We start from the raw sequence: 14,353 nt of genomic DNA, 5'->3' as shown, positions 1-14,353 counted from the left end.
CAAGCATGAAATGTGCCAGAAATGTTCTATGCTTTGAATGAATGGTCTGAAACTTAACAGGTTAATAGATATTATGATTATGATGATATCCAGAACCCTAATGGGCCTGCCTGGCATAGCGCCACCACCTGGCCAAGGGAGAAATGTGCCAGAAATGGGCAATGCCTTAACTGTTTGATCTCAAACTTGATAAAATATTGGATATCAATATTCTGATGATGTTCACTTGTGTAATTCCCATGCCTAGCATTGCGCCACCATCTGGACAAGCAGGAAGTGTGTCAGAAATGTTCTATGCTTTGAATGAATGGTTTGAAACTTCTCAGGTTAATAAATAATATGATTATGATGACATCCAGACACCCAATGGGCCTGCCTGGCATAGCGCCCCCACCTGGCCAAGCAAGAAAATGTGCCAGAAAATAACATGCAACTACAAATAGCACACACATCAAATATGTACATTACACAAACGCACCGTGTCAGTGCTTTGTTGGATTCCGAAATGTCACAGGTTGCGGACCGGAGGTGCTCGGGCCCGCCATTGCCGCTTGCGGCTATATTTAGGGCCCGAGCACCGAAGGGCGCAAGGCCCTATTGTTTTTGTAAGGATTATTATTAGGGCCCGAGCACCGAAGGGCGCAAGGCCCTATTGTTTTTGTAAGGATTATTATTATTATTATTATTATTATTGTTATTCCACTTTTTTGCTTTCCTGTTTTTGAGGTGGTTAACATGGTCGAAACCTCTTGAAATTTGGCACACACGTCAGGTGTCATGCATCGCAGTTAGGTACAAGAGCTTGACCCCGGGCGTGGCCCAGGGACTCGCTAGCGCCCCCTTAGGTGACTGATCCCGTGGTTGGCAAATATTTTGAGGTGGTTAACATAATCGAAAACGCATGAAATTTAGCACACACATCAAGTGGTACAGTGAATAGACAGGGATAAAAGCTTGGCACCGGGCGTTGCCCAGGAACTCCATAGCGCCCCCTTACGTCACAGTGACTTGTGGTTGGCATATAGTTTTAGATACACACACCAAATTTGGTGGGTGTATGTAACTCCCAAAAACAAACAACTTTTGTATTAACATGCCATTAGCCACGCCCACAGGAAGTGAGGTAATTGAGATTTTGTGCGTTGTGGACATGATCAATTTTAACGTACTCCTCCTAGACAGTTGATCCGATTCATGTCAAAGTTGGTATACATGATGCCGAGATGTTCCTGATTATAAATTGTAAAGTTTTTTTTCGATATGTTGTAATTTGACTAAATGGCAAAATAATTAATTTTAATACCCTTCCACATAAACAATAAATGTGTCATAATTCACCATGCATGGCTTGAAATGTTTTAAATTTCACAGGTCATTGAAGACCATGTTAATGATAATATTCACATGCCCATAATGCATGTTTGGCATAGCGCCACCAACTGGCAACAGAAAGAATGACAATTATACTGATGTCACATGATCAATTTGAACATACTCCTCCTAGACGGTTTGCCAGATTCATTTGAAATTTGGCAAACATTATGCCAAGATGTCGCTGATGTTAAATTGTGAAGGTATTTTTAAATGTTGTAATATATTTGATATGATTTTAATATCTCACCACATAAACAGGAAATGTGTCATAAATCACAGTGCATTGAATGAATGGTCTGAAACTTCTCAGGTTAATAGATATCATGATTATGATGATATCCAGACACCCAATGGGCCTGCCTGGCATAGCGCCACCACCTGGCCAAGCAGGAAATGTGCCAGAAATGGAAAATGCCTTAAGTGATTGATCTGAAACGTTATAAAATATTGGATATCATTATTGTGATGATATTCACGTGTGTAATTCACACCCTCTGGCCAAGCAGGAAATGTGCCAGAAATGCTCTATGCTTTGAATAAATGGTCTGAAACTTCTCAGGTTAATAGATATTATGATTATGATGATATCCAGACACCCAATGGGCCTGTCTGGCATAGCGCCACCACCTGGTCAAGCAGGAAATGTGCCAGAAATGGACAATACCTTAAGTGATTGATCTGAAAGTTTACAAACATTTTGGATATCATTATTGTGATGATATTCACATGTGTAATTTTCATGACTAACATAGCGCCACCATCTGGCCAACCAAAAAGTGTATCAGAAATGTTCTTTGCTTAAAATGAATGGTCTAAAATTTCTCAGGTTAATATATATTATGAATATGATGACACCCAATGGGCCTGCCTTGCATTAAGCCCCCACCTGGCCAAGCGAGTAAATGTGGCAGAAAATAAAATGCAAAAATAAATAGCACACGCATCAAATATGTACATTTCAGAAACTCACCACGTCGGTGCTTTGTTGGATTCCGACATGTCACGGGTTGTGGCCCGCAGGTGCTCGGGCCCGCCATTGCCGCTTGCGGCTATATTTATTATTATTATTCATTATTCTACTTTTTTGCTTTCCTGTTTTTGAAGTGGTTAACATTGCCAAAAATTCTTGAAATGTGGCACACACGTCAAGTGTCACGCATCGCAGTTATGTACAAGAGTTTGACTCCGGGCGTGGCCCAGGGTCTCGCTAGCGCCCCCTTAGGTGACTGATCTCGTGGTTGGCATATATTTTGAGGTGGTTAACATGAACGAAAAGTCTTGAAATTTGACACACACATCAGGTGTCACACAAAGCAGCTAGGTACAAAAGCTTGGCCCCGGGCATGGCCCAGGGACTCGCTAGCGCCCCCTTACGCCTCCTTAGGTGACTGATCCCGTGGTTGGCATATAATTTCAGCTACACACACCAAATTTGGTAGGTGTCTGTATCTCTCCAAGATGAACAACTTTCCTATGTACAATGCATTAGCCACGCCCAACAGGAAGTGAGATATTTGGGATTTTGTGCAGACTAATGTGATGAAATATGTGCTGAATTGTGATCCCAAAAGAGGTGCTTCCCATGGGTGAAAACGCATGAAATTTGGCACACACATCAAGTGATACAGTGAATAGACAGGGATAAAAGCTTGGCACCGGGCGTTGGCCAGGAACTCCATAGCGCCCCCTTATGTCACTGTGACTTGTGGTTGGCATATAGTTTTATATACACACACCAAATTTGGTGGGTGTATGTAACTCCCAAAACCAAACAACTTTTGTATAAACATGTCATTAGCCACGCCCACAGGAAGTGAGGTAATTGAGATTTTGTGCATTGTGGACATGATCAATTTTAACGTACTCCTCCTACACGGTTGATCCGATTCATGTCAAAGTTGGTATACATGATGCCGAGATGTTCCTGATTATAAATTGTGAAGTTTTTTTTTGATATGTTGTAATTTGACGAAATGGCGAAATTATTAATTTTAATACCCTTCCACATAAACAAAAAATGTGTCATAATTCACCATGCATGGCTTGAAATGTTTTAAATTTCACAGGTCATTGAAGACCATGTTAATGATAATATTCACATGCCCATAATGCATGTTTGGCATAGCGCCACCAACTGGCAGCAGAAAGAATGACATTTACACTGATGTCACATGATCAATTTGAACATACTCCTCCTAGATGGTTTGTCAGATTCATTTGAAATTTGGCGAATATTATGCCAAGATGTCGCTGATGTTAAATTGTGAAGGGATTTTTGATAACTTATATATTTGATATGATTTTAATATCTCACCACATAAACAGGAAATGTGTCATAAATCACAGTGCATTGAATGAATGGTCTGAAACTTCTCAGGTTAATAGATATCATGATTATGATGATATCCAGACACCCAATGGGCCTGCCTGACATAGCGCCACCACCTGGCCAAGCAGGAAATGTGCCAGAAATGGACAATGCCTTAAGTGATTGATCTGAAACTTTATAAAATATCAGACATCATTATTGTGATGATATTCACATTCGTAATTCACAGGCCTAGCATAGCGCCACCATCTGGCCAAGCAGGAAATGTGCCAGAAATGCTCTATGCTTTGAATAAATGGTCTGACACTTCTCATGGTAATAGATATTACGATTATGATGATATCCAGACACCCAATGGGCCTGCCTGGCATAGCGCCACCACCTGGTCAAGCAGGAAATGTGACTGATCCCGTGGTTGGCAAATATTTTGAGGTGGTTAACATAATCGAAAAGTCTTGAAATTTGACACACACATCAGGTGTCACACAAAGCAGCTAGGTACAAAAGCTTGGCCCCGGGCATGGCCCAGGGACTCGCTAGCGCCCCCTTACGCCTCCTTAGGTGACTGATCCCGTGGTTGGCATATAATTTAAGCTACACACACCAAATTTGGTAGGTGTCTGTATCTCTCCAAGATGAACAACTTTCCTATGTACAATGCATTAGCCACGCCCAACAGGAAGTGAGATATTTGGGATTTTGTGCAGACTAATGTGATGAAATATGTGCTGAATTGTGATCCCAAAAGAGGTGCTTCCCATGGGTGAAAACGCATGAAATTTGGCACACACATCAAGTGATACAGTGAATAGACATGGATAAAAGCTTGGCACCGGGCGTTGGCCAGGAACTCCATAGCGCCCCCTTATGTCACTGTGACTTGTGGTTGGCATATAGTTTTAGATACACACACCAAATTTGGTGGGTGTATGTAACTCCCAAAACCAAACAACTTTTGTATTAACATGTCATTAGCCACGCCCACAGGAAGTGAGGTAATTGAGATTTTGTGCGTTGTGGACATGATCAATTTTAACATACTCCTCCTAGACGGTTGATCCGATTCATGTCAAAGTTGGTATACATGACGCCGAGATGTTCCTGATTATAAATTGTGAAGCCTTTTTTTGATATGTTGTAATTTGACGAAATGGCGAAATTATTAATTTTAATACCCTTCCACATGAACAATAAATGTGTCATAATTCACCATGCATGGCTTGAAATGTTTTAAATTTCACAGGTCATTAAAGACCATGTTAATGATAATATTCACATGCCCATAATGCATGTTTGGCATAGCGCCACCACCTGGCAACAGAAAGAATGACAATTATACTGATTTCATATGATCAATTTGAACATACTCCTCCTAGACGGTTTGTCAGATTCATTTGAAATTTGGCGAATATTATGCCAAGCTGTCGCTGATGTTAAATTGTGAAGGGATTTTTGATAACTTATATATTTGATATGATTTTAATATCTCACCACATAAACAGGAAATGTGTCATAAATCACAGTGCATTGAATGAATGGTCTGAAACTTCTCAGGTTAATAGATATCATGATTATGATGATATCCAGACACCCAATGGGCCTGCCTGGCATAGCGCCACCACCTGGCCAAGCAGGAAATGTGCCAGAAATGGACAATGCCTTAAGTGATTGATCTGAAACTTTATAAAATATTGGATATCATTATTGTGATGATATTCACATGCATAATTTACAGGCCTAGCATAGCGCCACCTTCTGGCCAAGCAGGAAATGTGCCAGAAATGCTCTATGCTTTGAATAAATGGTCTGAAACTTCTCAGGTTAATAGATATTATGATTATGATGATATCCAGACACCCAATGGGCCTGCCTGGCATAGCGCCACCACTTGGTCAAGCAGGAAATGTGCCAGAAATGGACAATGCCTTAAGTGATTAATCTGAAAGTTTATTAACATTTTGGATATCATTATTGTGATGATATTCACATGTGCAATTTTCATGCCTAACATAGTGCCATCATCTGGCCAACCAAAAAGTGTATCAGAAATGTTATTTGCTTAAAATGAATGGTCTGAAATTTCTCAGGTTAATATATATTATGATTATGATGACACCCAATGGGCCTGCCTTGCATTAAGCCCCCACCTGGCCAAGAGAGTAAATGTGGAAGAAAATAAAATACAAAAGCAAATAGAACACGCATCAAATATGTACATTTCACAAACGCACCACGTCGGTGCTTTGTTGGATTCCGACATGTGATGGGTTGCGGCCCGCAGGTGCTCGGGCCCGCCATTGCCGCTTGCGGCTATATTTCACTATTATTATTGTTATTCCACTTTTTTGCTTTCCTGTTTTTGAGGTGGTTAACATGGTTGAAAACTCTTGAAATTTGGCACACACGTCAGGTGTCACGCATCGCTGTTAGGTACAAGAGCTTGACCCCGGGCGTGGCCCAGGGACTCGCTAGCGCCCCCTTAGGTGACTGATCCCATGGTTGGCAAATATTTTGAGGTGGTTAACATAATCGAAAAGTCTTGAAATTTGGCACACACATCAGGTGTCACACAAAGCAGCTAGGTAAAAAAGCTTGGCCCCGGGTATGGCCCAGAGACTCGCTAGCGCCCCCTTACGCCTCCTTAGATGACTGATCCCGTGGTGGGCATATACTTTCAGCTACACACACCAAATTTGGTAGGTGTCTGTATCTCCCCAAGATGAACAACTTTCGTATGTACAATGCATTAGCCACGCCCAACAGGAAGTGAGGTAATTGGGATTTTGTGCAGACTAATATGTGATGAAATATGTGATGAATCATGATGCCAAAGGAGGTGCTTCCCATGGGTGAAAACGCATGAAATTTGGCACACACATCAAGTGATACAGTGAATAGACAGGGATAAAAGCTTGGCACCGGGCGTTGCCCAGGAACTCCATAGCGCCCCCTTATGTCACTGTGACTTGTGGTTGGCATATAGTTTTAGATACACACACCAAATTTGGTGGGTGTATGTACCTCCCAAAAACAAACAACTTTTGTATTAACATGCCATTAGCCACGCCCACAGGAAGTGAGGTAATTGAGATTTTGTGCATTGTGGACATGATCAATTTTAACATACTCCTCCTAGACGGTTGATCCGATTCATGTCAAAGTTGGTATACATGACGCCGAGATGTTCCTGATTATAAATTGTGAAGCCTTTTTTTTGATATGTTATAATTTGACGAAATGGCGAAATTATTAATTTTAATACCCTTCCACATAAGCAATAAATGTGTCATAATTCACCATGCATGGCTTGAAATGTTTTACATTTCACAGGTCATTGAAGACCATGTTAATGATAATATTTACATGCCCATAATTCATGTTTGGCATAGCGCCACCAACTGGCAAAAGAAAGAATGACAATTACACTGATGTCACATGATCAATTTTAACATACTGCTCCTAGATGGTTTGTCAGATTCATGTGAAATTTGGCAAACATTATGCCAAGATGTCGCTGATGTTAAATTGTGAAGGGATTTTTGATATGTTAAATATTTGATATGATTTTAATATCTCACCACACGAAAAGGAAATGTGTCATAAATCACAGTTCATTGAATGAATGGTCTGAAACTTCTCAGGTTAATAGATATCATGATTATGATGATATTCAGACACCCAATGAGCCTGCCTGGCATAGCGCCACCACCTGGCCAAGCAGGAAATGTGTCAGAAATGCTCTATGCTTTGAATAAATGGTCTGAAACTTCTCAGGTTAATAGATATTATGATTATGATGATATCCAGACACCCAATGGGCCTGCCTGGCATAGCGCCACCACCTGGTCAAGCAGGAAATGTGCCAGAAATGGACAATGCCTTAAGTGATTGATCTGAAAGATTACACAAATTTTGGATATCATTATTGTGATGATATTCACATGTCTAATTTCCATGTCTAACATAGCGCCACCATCTGGCCAACCAAAAAGTGTATCAGAAATGTTCTTTGCTTAAAATGAATGGTCTGAAATTTCTCAGGTTAATATATATTATGATTATGATGACACCCAATGGGCCTGCCTTGCATTGTGCCCCCACCTGGCCAAGCAAGTAAATGTGGCAGAAAATAAAATACAAAAACAAATAGCACACGCATCAAATATGTACATTTCACAAATGAACCACGTCGGTGCTTTGTTGGATTCCGACATGTCACGGCTTGCGGCCCGCAGGTGCTCGGGCCCGCCATTGCCGCTTGCGGCTATATTTATTATTATTATTATTATATTAACTTTGTCTCAGAGCGTTTTCCTTTTTTGAGGTGGTTAACATGGTCGAAAACGCTTGAAATTTGGCACACATATCAGGTGTCACACAAAACAGTTAGGTACAAGAGCTTGGCCCTGGGCGTGGCCCAGGGACTCAGTAGCGCCCCCTTAGGTGATTGAGGCAGTGGTTGGCACATACTTTCAGCTAGACGCATCAAATTCGGTAGGTATGTGTATCTCCCCAAGATGAACAACTTTCGTATGTACAATGCATTAGCCACGCCCAACAGGAAGTGAGGTATTTGGGATTTTGTGCGGACTAAAATGTGATGAATTGTGATGCCAGAAGACGTTCTTCCCATCGGTGAAAACGCATGAAATTTGGCACACACGTCAAGAGGTACCATGAATACACAGGGGAAAAGCCTTGGCACTGGGCTTGGCCCAGGAACTCCATAGCGCCCCCTTATGTCACTGTGACTTGTGGTTGGAATATAGTTTTAGATACACACACCAAATTTGGTGGGTGTGTGTAACTCCCAAAAACAATCAACTTTTGTATTAACATGCCATTAGCCACGCCCACAGGAAGTGAGGTAATTGGGATTTTGTGCATTGTGGACATGATCAATTTTAACGTACTCCTCCTAGACGATTGATCCGATTCATGTGAAAGTTGGTATACATGATGCCAATATGCTTCTGATTCTAAATTGTGAAGCTTTTTTTGATATGTTGTAATTTGACGAAATGGCGAAACTATGAATTTTAATACCCTTCCACGTTAACAATAAATGTGTCTTAATTCACCATGCATGGCTTGAAATGTTTTAAATTTCACAGGTCTTTGAATACCATGGTAGTGATGATATTCACATGCCCATAATGTATATTTGGCATAGCGCCACCACCTGGCAACAGAAAGAATGGCAATTACATTGATGTTACATGATCAATTTTAACATACTCCTCCTAGACGGTTTGTCACATTCATTTGAAATTTGGCAAATATGATGCCAAGATGTTGCTGATGTTAAATTGCGAAGGGATTTTTGATATGTTGTAATAAGTCATGATTTTAATATCTCGCCACATAAACAGGAAATGTGTCATAAAGTCACAGTGCATTGAATGAATGGTCTGAAACTTCTCAGGTTACTAGATATTAGGATTATGATGCTATTCAGACACCCAATGGGCCTGCCTGGCATAGCGCCACCACCTGGCCAAGTAGGAAATGTGCCAGAAATGGACAATGCCTTAAGTGACTGATCTGAAACTTTATAAAATATTGGATATCATTATTGTGATGATATTCACACATATAATTCATATGCCTAGCATAGCACCACCATCTGGCCAAACAGGAAATATGCCAGAAATGCTCTATGCTTTGAATGACAGTTTTGAAACTTCTCAGGTTAATAGATATTATAATTATAATGATATCCAGAGACCCTATGGGCTTGCTTGTCATAGCGCCACCACCTGGCCAAGCAGGAAAATGTGCCAGAAATTGGTAATGCCTATATTGGTTGATCTGAAACTTTGCAAAATATTGGATATCATTATTGTGATGATATTCACATGTGTAATTCAAATGCCTAATATAACGCCACCATCTGGACAAAAAGTGTATCAGAAATGTTCTTTGCTCAAAATGAATGGTCTGAAATTTCTCAGGTTAATATATATTATTATGATGATGACACCCAATGGGCCTGCCTTGCATTGCGCCCCCACCTGGCCAAGCAAGTACATGTGGCAGAAAATAAAATACAAAAACATATAGAACACGCATCAAATATGTACATTTCACAAACGCACCACGTCGGTGCTTTGTTGGATTCTGACATGTCACGGGTTGCGGCCCGCAGGTGCTCGGGCCCCCCATTGCCGCTTGCGGCTATATTCTCGTTTGCTTTTGATGTCAGTTACCGTATTTTCCGGACTATAAGTCACACTTTTTTCATAGTTTAGCTGGTCCTGCGACTTATAGTCAGGTACGAGTTATATATGAAAACAATTTATAATTTAACATGTTTTTAAATGTTAATTCATATTAACTGACAATAACCCTACATGAAAAATTACCGTCTGTGTTCTGTGTTCTGTGCACTTTCAGTCAGAGATTAGTGCTGGCACTATGCCTGAAACACACGTGCATACCTAAATCCTCAAATTATGGCCGGGATTCAATTTATAGCCGGGCCTCAGATTTGGACAAATGAAGGCCAGTAATAATTTTGTTTCGATTTCACTCATAAAAGAGCTCTTCTTAATATTTTATTTTGTTGGTTGGTTTAATATTGTTGCCAATAAAAAGTCTTTGTCCTACACCATGAGTCTCCAACACGTCGCTCTCAAGCTACGAGTCGCTTGCCGCCCCCTTCTGAGCTTGCCAGAGGCTGAAGCAATAACCTAGATTTAAACACAATTGTTGCTGCCAGGCATCAGCCTACAAATTTTCAAAAAAAGTAAATCATGCACAATATAAAAAAAAAAACTCAATTAAGACTATCGTAGACCTCTTTGGCGATACGGAATAAGGTTTCCATTACAGCACAGCACACGTTCCATGAATGAATGCGGATGCATTATCTCGCAATAAGTGGATGGAAATCCTGACACTCTTTCAACTACATGAAACTTAATAGTGAACCATCAAATACCCCACAGTTTTCAGTGGTCATCAGTCCCGATATTTAGCAATATAATCAAACAGTCCGAACGTAAATTAAATCCCAAATTGAACATCTTCTGCTTTTGATAGCCTACCGGTATGCTGCTCCAAATGAAAAGTAAGCCTATGTCTCACAATAAAACACACCATGTAGAAATAAAGGTGCTATGCTTTGCGCAGCCTTAATAAAAGTCTCCTAAACATTCCTCACCCGTTATTCGGGTTATTAGTCATTTGCTCTGCTGCCAGCTTGTGCCAATATATCGTCCAAAATGCTTGATTGCATTGCATTCTCCACACTTTTAGCTACATTTTCATGTACCACATCAGCATTTTTGTCCAGTGAATCTTTTTTAAATTGCTTCACAATTAGCGTCGGGCCCTCGTTGGCAGCCTTCGGCTTGCCTCAGCTTGGCTTGCCTCAGGTTGCCCCTATTCACTCCTTCGTCTTCATTAACATTCCCAGTAGAATTCTCAATATTTTTGGCCTCTGTGTCCAGTTACATAGTCTGTCTGTTCTTGGTCTTGAATTTTGTGAAATAAATTTCTAAATATCACCTGCTTGCTGCAGCTTCAGTCATTCGGTCTTTTAGCTAAAAAATTTCGGTCTCGGTGTACCACATCAGCATTTTCTTTCAGTAAATCTTTTGTAGCCTAAATTGCTTTGCAATTACCTTCCGGCCCTCCTCTTGGCTGCCTTCACTCCTTCATCTTCATTAACATTAATCTTTTTGGCCTCAATAGTCCAGTTACACAGTCTCTGTTTTTGGTTTTGGATTTGGTGAAATACATTTCTAAATAAATGCGATTTATAGTCGGGTGTGACTTATATATGTTTTTTTTCCTGTTCATGGCGCATTTTTTGACTGATGCAACTTATGCAGTCTGGAAAATACGGATTTTCATTTCATTTTCATTTCATTTTTCAATATTTTCATTTGACAATTTCATTTAAAATTCATTCAATGTCTCCACAATGATTTGTACTGCACCTTTTTAGCAGCAATCCAGGTTTGAGGCAGGAACGGTTCTTTGCCATCACTCTGGCTTGGTGCTCCCTTTTAGACGGATTCAGGTCTGGATTTTTTTAATTTAGTTTCTTATTCACCATTTATTTCCCACTTTGACTGGATGTCTAAGATTACTGCCTTGTTTAAATGTTCAATGCTGCCTATGAGGCCAAGGTTCCCTGCTTAGTGCATGAAGTTTTCCTTCAGAATCTTAAAGTAGTCCTTTTTTCTTATGTTTACCGGACAATTCCGGTATTTAGCACAACAAACTCCCGTTTGTTTTGGATGAACTAGAGTGGTACACACCGAAATCAAAGTCACAGTCAAAGGCGATTCAAAACGAGTCAGAGTGGCTGGCTAAGGGGATGCACAAACATGTCCTTAAAACAACCCTTAACGTTCATTTTTAAAAATGTGCAACTCACCGAGTGGTTAGTAAACATCCAAAATGAGTACATTTCTATAGCTATTGTGTGTATGCTGTGGGTATGCTGTTTTGGTGGTTGAACTTTGCATCCCATCTGAAAATGGACCACTTTGTAATCACGGATGCTGATCATGGATCACTCTTCTCCAAACATGCAAAGCTCAGTGTAACCTTCATAAAAACTGGATTATGTTTTGACCCAGGAACATGGCCTGAGATTGGCATAAAAAAACACATTATTAAACTCCAATGACGCCATGTGCATTTCAAATGAAGGGGTTAGAAAATTATTCTTTTTGGATGTTTTTCAATTAGTGGGGCCTGGTGAGCTTCTCAAGGTAAATGGTAACACTAAAACAAGGGGCTACATTACAATTTTGGAGGAAAAGACCAGGCAGTCTGCCGAGAGACCTGCCCCTATAGGTGGCATTGGACCCTTAATCTCAAACAAACAGCCAAACAAAGCAAGAAATGGTTAACAGAGAACAATATCAACATTTTAAAGTGTCCCAGCCAGAGTCCAGTCCTGAATCCCATCAAAAATGTATAGAGGGAGCCAGTGTATTACTCTCCACTGTAAAAAATGTAATCCGTTACATTTCTTCTTTACTCTCTATGGAAAGTAACGTGTTACATAACTTTTACGTTACTACTGCGTTGAAATGTTTCTATGGACGCTGTTATTGATATCGTCCCCTTTTATTTATTACTTAATTAATGACGTTATATGAAACATTAGGTAGCATAATCTAGTCTATTACACTACTCCAACCCAGGTTGCGCTGTAGGCCTACCAGGCATTTCTTACAGATAGCTGATCATTGCTATGTCTTACTGAACGCTGCCTTCAAGTTCACAAACACGGCACCTCAGTGTGCACTCAATTGTGCATATCTGAATTGTTTTATGGAAGCGCTGCTGCCCTGCTCGCGCACCGTCCCACAACTTCCAAAAAACTGAACTGCTTTGAGTGAAGTGCGCTTGCGAGTTGCGCACCTTCTGTCATTAATACTAAATGCTCTTGTTCACATTGAAAATAGTGGCAATCCTAGTTTGTATAACACCCTGAAATCCTTTTGGAGGCAATTTGTGGTGTGAATGACTTTAGACTAGTCATTAGTTAGTTGTGCACTGTTTCTTACTCTCCCGCTCAGTAGGCCTATTAAGCTAACAAATACTCCGATGAGTTTTGTTTTTTTGCTAATGTTCTTGTCGCCTTCCCAGAAGGTGACACACACACACTAATACCAGCAACGCAGTTAAACTTGCACATGCTGACAAGCGTGACATTTTGAGCAGATTTTTTTTATACAGGTCTTTTATTTTTAGCTCTTATAAACGGCCTGATTGTAAATACGAAAGCAAAGAAGTATCATCTTAAGCAGGGGTCTTCAACCTTTTTCAGAGAAACACTGAGCCCCGCCCATAAAAAAAAAGACATTAGGCCTGATATTTGGAACTAAGTGTCAGACACACACACACATAAACACACCCCTCTCATGTTAATGTGTACATTATCTGTAACATGGGTAATTTATAGAAATGTTTTTCTACCTTAAGGTGATTAATCATGGGACAACAATATGGGCTGTTGCTGAGTGACACTCCCATTGAGATTGGGCAACATAACTTCTATCTGAACGCACATGAATCACATGACCAATCATCTGTGAGCTTCTGAAATGTTCAATAAAGATACCAGGGTCACGATAGTGAAGCGAGGGGAAAAGAGAAGCTTCGTATATCTTTTAACTCTGCTAAGTGTTTATGTTGAAACCCAAAATAGACATTTTACTTCATTAAATGCTTAAAAAACCAACTAGCATCTATTTTTACTTGCTAAAGCTGTTAAGAAGACATCGTTTTTTCCAGTAAACTGTTAGCTGCCATTACTCCATTGAGATTGAATGGGATTTAGCTAAATAGCGGTGGTTCTGCTAACAAAGTTGCTAGTTGTCTGCTGCCCTCATTAGTTGCACTGTGTTGCCCAAAAATTGCCCGGTGTGTCATCAGCTATACAGTTAACAATCACAGCTTGAGTATTGATGCAATATCTCATAGCCTAGCTAGTGAGAGGTCGTCTGACCCTGGTGAGTGGCACAGATTCTAGGGCAGATGGACGTCAGTTGTTTTGGTTTTGACGCAAGATAACTAAATGGTGCATGTTCCCACGGTGATCACATGATTGCATTAAGACTCATATGTAGCCTATATGATATTTTATAAACGAATACAAATCATCTTTTCTACGTTCTTTTT

The 14,353-nt window shown here is 40.3% G+C and overlaps 1 protein-coding gene across 2 annotated transcripts in view; it reads right to left on the bottom strand.

The window, feature by feature from the left end:
• Nucleotides 1-14,353, bottom strand: part of tmc6b (transmembrane channel-like 6b) — a 90,417-nt gene that overhangs the window by 28,913 nt on the left and 47,151 nt on the right. The gene's annotated exons all lie outside the window — the stretch shown is intronic.

The sequence above is a fragment of the Alosa pseudoharengus genome, unplaced genomic scaffold, assembly GCF_046254945.1.
Source record: "Alosa pseudoharengus isolate Yale_2024_CS ecotype anadromous, Long Island Sound unplaced genomic scaffold, YU_APseudo_1.1 YU_APseudo_1.1_scf_11, whole genome shotgun sequence".
NCBI lineage: Eukaryota > Metazoa > Chordata > Actinopteri > Clupeiformes > Clupeidae > Alosa > Alosa pseudoharengus.
Note: the sequence above shows the minus strand (reverse complement) of the source record. Positions and strands in the feature narration are given on the sequence as shown.